This window comes from Pseudophryne corroboree, chromosome 1 (assembly GCF_028390025.1).
Source record: "Pseudophryne corroboree isolate aPseCor3 chromosome 1, aPseCor3.hap2, whole genome shotgun sequence".
Lineage (NCBI taxonomy): Eukaryota > Metazoa > Chordata > Amphibia > Anura > Myobatrachidae > Pseudophryne > Pseudophryne corroboree.
Window position 1 is genome coordinate 134,838,627 of NC_086444.1, and position 5,809 is coordinate 134,844,435.

At 40.6% G+C, this 5,809-nt stretch overlaps 1 pseudogene; it reads right to left on the reverse strand.

Annotated features, from left to right (window-relative positions):
- Positions 1 to 585: 585 nt before the first annotated feature.
- Positions 586 to 704, reverse strand: LOC134936599 (5S ribosomal RNA; annotated as a pseudogene).
- Positions 705 to 5,809: the final 5,105 nt, after the last annotated feature.

Sequence of the window (5,809 nt, forward strand, 5' to 3'; positions counted from 1 at the left end):
ACAGTATACTGTAGATAAAATCGTAAATGACTTTATATAGCAATCCTGAGGTCCGGCACTCATTTGGTAGGCAAGCGGAAAATGACGCTCGAAGCTTGTAGAATTTTATACAATACTGTAGTTCCAACTAAGAAACAAAGAAAAGACTATTTGTGGGCGCACTCTTAATTAAACAGAAAAGGACTGAAATAAATGTAGATGAATACAAAATATTTTATTAATAAGTTAATTAAAATGAGAGCATTTGATGTATCCTAGACAGACCAACAAGTAAAAAAACACTTAACATGCATGAAGAAAAGACCCACAGAAGGGATCTCAATTAAAAATAGATGAGATGTAGGAATTAAGGCCCAAGATGGGTCAATGTATAGGGGACATACAGGTATGCCAGGGGTTACATGTAGGGCACAGACGGATCAGAATCAGAATAAATGCATGAGTTCAGTGAGGTCCACTGATGTACCAATGAGAGTGTATATGTTACATAAATAAAGAGAGGAGCTAAAAGGAAGGAAAGATCCAAAAGTAGGAGTAGTGAATCTGCTGTCAGTGTTAGGTATGGAGTGAATTACTTGATCCAGGTCCCTACTGCACTAGGTCTTCCTAGGAGGTCTCCCATCCAAGAACTGACCCAGCCCAACACTGCTTAGCTTCCAAGATCAGATAGATTCGGGCATTTACAGTGTGGTATGAGAGTAGGACCGATTCCACTGCCCTTGCTCCGGGATCACTGATGAGCGTTCACAAGGGTTTAGTATGGAAAAATGGTATAGAATAGGAAAACATTTGAAAATAGGATGAATGGATCTGCTGCCAGCGTTAGGCAGTGATAAATGAACAGGGAATGACCAATTCCACCGTATATCACTGGATTGCTGGTGAGAGTCCAAGAAAAAAATGAGAATAATAGTAGCTCCTATACTAGAATGTGATTAAACACTATTGTGAAAGGTAAATTTCTTATACCAATAAAGGGTAATATAAATAATAATAAATATGTCCCAGAATAGGATATTAGGCACTAATTAATGTGATATCAGAGAAGAAGATATTAAGAATTGCCATATTTGCATTAGATCAAGAGAGTGCAGCTGAAAAAATAGTTGAGAAAACAATTGTAACCTTATGTTCTCTGAAACTTGTAATAATGTCAAAGAGTATCCAGAAATGTACTGTATCTATTCACAATGCTACTAATTTCAGATACACAATAACAACAGAGTATCCACGATGTTTAACCTGGTAGCAGTGGGAATATTTATAAATATATAAGATCTCAGAAATGAGATAGTAAACAGTGGTACTGACTGATATGTGAATATGAAACTCACTAAGTGAGCTCACACGGAGGTAGTTAAATCATTTAATTCTGATATCTGCATGAGAATAACGTCCTCATAGTTTAAGTTGTTACCCTTAGTAACCGGACAGTTACTAAATGACAGTTTAACAAGAGGCCACTTTAGCCAATACAGATAATTGATGCACAAATTAATGATTAAGTGATCCCATGGGAGGTAAAATAATATACTATTCCCTACGTATACAATATAGGCATAGGGGTAAATCAAATGATATGTGCTGGAAATAGAAAGATAAATACTGTCCTGGAAATGCAAATGGTGTCCTGCTGTCACCTAGGCATGTTTTCACGTGGTCCGGGTCCCAAGGCGGGTTCCTCCTGCAATATTATTGTATTTAATAGGGAATTTTATTTACTGTACTGTTCACTGGGCCACTTGTCAGGACTTCCTACAGTTGTAACTGTATTCTGTAGTTCCATATCCATCCGCGGTTATTAAGCACTGTTTTCATTAGTGGAGCAATCGCCATCCAGTGGTGAAGCTGTGTAATTACATGTATGTATACTCTTGCACCATAGTACGGCATAGTGCGCTTTAAGGTGTGTACACAGAGTGAGACATATCCTTTTGATTTTGACTATATAGTCAAAATCGCAAAGGAAAGTTAGTGGAAATATCAAGGTGTTAGGCAGCTTGCGATACCGATTCGATCCCGATGCGCTGTCCCGTGGGTTCGGTATCGGACAGACTGTGCAGGCAAGTCAATCTTGACTATCTAGTGTACTATCTAGTACAAAGTATAGTCAAAATTGGCACTTAGTCAAAATTGTACATAGACAAAATCGAGAGTACAGATAGTCAAAATCGGTGCTTCTGGGCTCTGGAGGAGTCCAAGGGAAATTGCATAGTCAAAATCGGGCATAGCAAGGATCTCACCATGTGTACACACCTTTATGTGCAAATTCTGTAGCGTGACCAGTTGACGAGGTATGGCGCGGCAGCAGCAACGATGAGCGTGGCAACATCTGTAAACATAATGTTACACTGCAGAATATATAACGCAGAGATTGAGACCACAGAACTAGAGATGGGCCCTGCTCACAAGAGCTTACATTCCATTCGTATCTTTAAAGAATCTGCTTAAGAACATCTAGATTTGAAATTTGTTAAGAATCACACTTTGAGCATTCAATAGCAAGTCTATGTAGCTTAATGTATCCGAGTTCTTTCCATCTGAACGTTAAAAAAGAAGCCTACTTGGAAAGAAAACCTCAAAAATCACTAAGTTACCGCCAATAAAGTCCCAATACAGGCCAAATGTGGTCCTTCTTCCAGCTGCTCTTGCATGTTGGTTCTATTCACCTTAATATAGTAATATTATTATTATTATTTACTGTACAAACAGGGTGTATCTTTACCTGTAGGGGTGTCATAACACACAATTACTATCCCCCATGCTTTTTGCAGTATACATGCTCCCGCTGGGTGAAATAATCAGGCACCATGGGCTAGTCTACCACTGCTATGCAGATGATACACAACTGTACTTGTCCTTTGCTCTGGGCACTGATAACCCAATAGCAACCCTAAATGGCTGTCTAGCTGAACTCCAGGAGTGGATGAGTGCCAGCTGGCTGCGACTGTACCCGGATAAAACAGAGGTCCTTATGATAGGACTGCAACATCAAAGGACAAGACTGCACCATAGCCAACCAACTGGACTTACACACGGGGATTCAGAATTACAAACCGCTGATCGTGGGCGGAATCTTGGTGTTGTCCTGGTTGGTGGCTTGACACTTAAACATCAGATATCAGCAACAATCAAATCCTCATTCTTTCACCTGAGGAACATAGCCAGAATCAAGCACTTAATTCCCTCAGATGATCTGCCAAAAGTCATCCATGCATTTGTATCATCTCGATTAGACTACTGTAATGCTCTCTACCTTGGTCTCCCAGCAAAAGAATTGCACCACTTACAGCTGGTGCAAAACACAACTGCCAGGCTGTTAACCAACCAGACCCATTCTAGCCACATAACACCCATCCTCTACTCCCTTCACTGGCTGCCTGTAAGATGGCAAATCATCTTCAAGATTGGCTTACTGAGTTTCAAAGCACTACATGACCAGGGCCTAAGGTACCTGAAGCAGCTTCTGACCCAATACTGCCCCACTCGATTACTGCGATCTGTAGATGAAGGACTTTTAGCAATACCTAGAATCTCCCATAATTCACCTGGGAGTCGAGCTTTCAGTCATGTGGCTCCAACTCTATGGAACTCACTTCCCCGCACAGTGGCCCTCATTCCGAGTTGTTCGCTCGTTGCCAATTTTCTCTATATTGCGATTAGTCGCTTACTGCGCATGCGCATGGTTCGCAGAGCGCATACGCTTAGTTATTTTACTCAAAAGTTAGGTATTTTACTCACGACATTACGAGGATTTTTCTTCGTTCTGGTGATCGGAGTGTGATTGACAGGAAGTGGGTGTTTCTGGGCGGAAACTGGCCGTTTTATGGGTGTGTGTGAAAAAACGCTGCCGTTTCTAGGAAAAACGCGGGAGTGGCAGTAGAAACGGGGAAGTGCCTGGGCGAACGCTGGGTGTGTTTGTGACGTCAAACCAGGAACGAAACTGACTGAACTGATCGCAGTGGCAGAGTAAGTGTCGAGCTACTCAGAAACTGCTAAGAAATTTCTATTCACAATTTTGCGAATCTTTCGTTCGCAATTCTGCTAAGCTAAGATACACTGCCAGAGGGTGGCAGCCTAGCGTGTGCAATGCTGCTAAAAGCAGCTAGCGAGCGAACAACTCGGAATGAGGGCCCGTGTGAGAGGCCCCAACTATAGAATCCTTCAAAAGTAGACTCAAGACTTTCCTCTTTACTCAAGCATTCCCATAATGTCCCTTTAGTATCTACATGCTCTCTGTATTTTATGAAAAGCTGTTCTGTACTTTATTATTTTCTGTACTATATTATGCTATGTATCTGTTAAGTGCCTTGAGTCCTATTGGAGAAAGAGCGCTATATAAATAAAATAATAATAATAATTATTATTATTATTATTATTATTAATTAGAAGTTTTAGAGACCAGCCTACACTGCAGAGCAGCATATGAGGATAAAGTATATAGAGTGATAAAGTGGAGAGAGATAAAGTATCAACCAATCAGCTACTAACTGCTTTGTTACAGGTTGTATTTGAAAAATGGCAGGAACTGAATGCTTGGTACTTTATCTCTCTACCCTATATCTCTCTCCACGGCTTAGAACATATAGGGGGAGCAGCGGCATATCAAGAGAGGAGGAGACTTAGGGTCCCCTCCTCTCTAGCCGGCAGCGCTGTAGAGCTCTGGGCACTACGATCTCCGTGGCAGCCATTTTCCCAGTGATTTTCTTATTTTACATGGGCATAACACCGGGAAAATGGTGCCACATCATTTTCCCAGTGATTTCTGCAGTGCTGCTGCTGCGTCACAGGACTCCAGAGGATAAGTATTAAAAATAATGGGTGTAGAGTGTGCGATGTGGGCCCCACCACACACACTGCACCCATTATAAATACGCCAGTGAGGGGGAGGCTTATTAAAGCAAGGAGAGAGATAACGTACAAACAAATTAGCTCCTGTCCTTTTTTGAAATGACAGTTAGATGCTGATTCTTCAAACTTTGATCTATCTCCCTCATAGGCCCCTAAATGTTCTTTATATAGTACTGTATAATATGAGGCACTAGATACAAAAATGGCTGTACATAATAATAGCACAGTACATGTTTTAAAAAAGCCTGAGATGAAATGAAATGGGCTCTGTAGGTGATACACCAACTCATCCTCCTTGGTGGCAGAATTACATAAAAGCTGTAATAAGTCCTGATGGATGTGTAAATCAAAAGCCATTATGATTCCCACTCATTGTTTTTAAATGTCACACGAGCATATTCAGATGAAGTACTGTATCTGCTGTTCTCGCTCGCCAGCTACTGTATTTGGAAGCGTTCTCTTTCATTCTGGTAATACAGTGTAATGGATATTGATTGAAACATCAACATTTTTATAGTGCAATAAACAAGATGTTAAGCAATAGTTATGTTCCACTTTAATATATTGTAAAAAGGTGACTCAATACAGACATCCTATTAAATGGTTAATTATCCAGCTGTATTCAACTCCAAGTCATGCTGCTATATAGACTAGTAATGAGCGGATTCGGTTTTACTCGGTTTTACTCGGTTCTCAAAACTGTGATGTGAAGGTGCATTTGTCCTGTGAAAATGCAGTCTTACATTAAGCTTTTGGTTATTACTCTGTGTCATTAACAAGGTTGTGACATTAACATGGCTGATTGGGGATAACAGTCAAGTAATGCGTTCTTCATTTCACATACTTATAATGTGCAATTGTGGTCTGTAAGTGCCTATTCATAATTACTGTCATATGCAATCAGCCATTGTTACTATGAGTGCTTCTTACGGGCTCTCCCCCAGCCATATGCAGATCT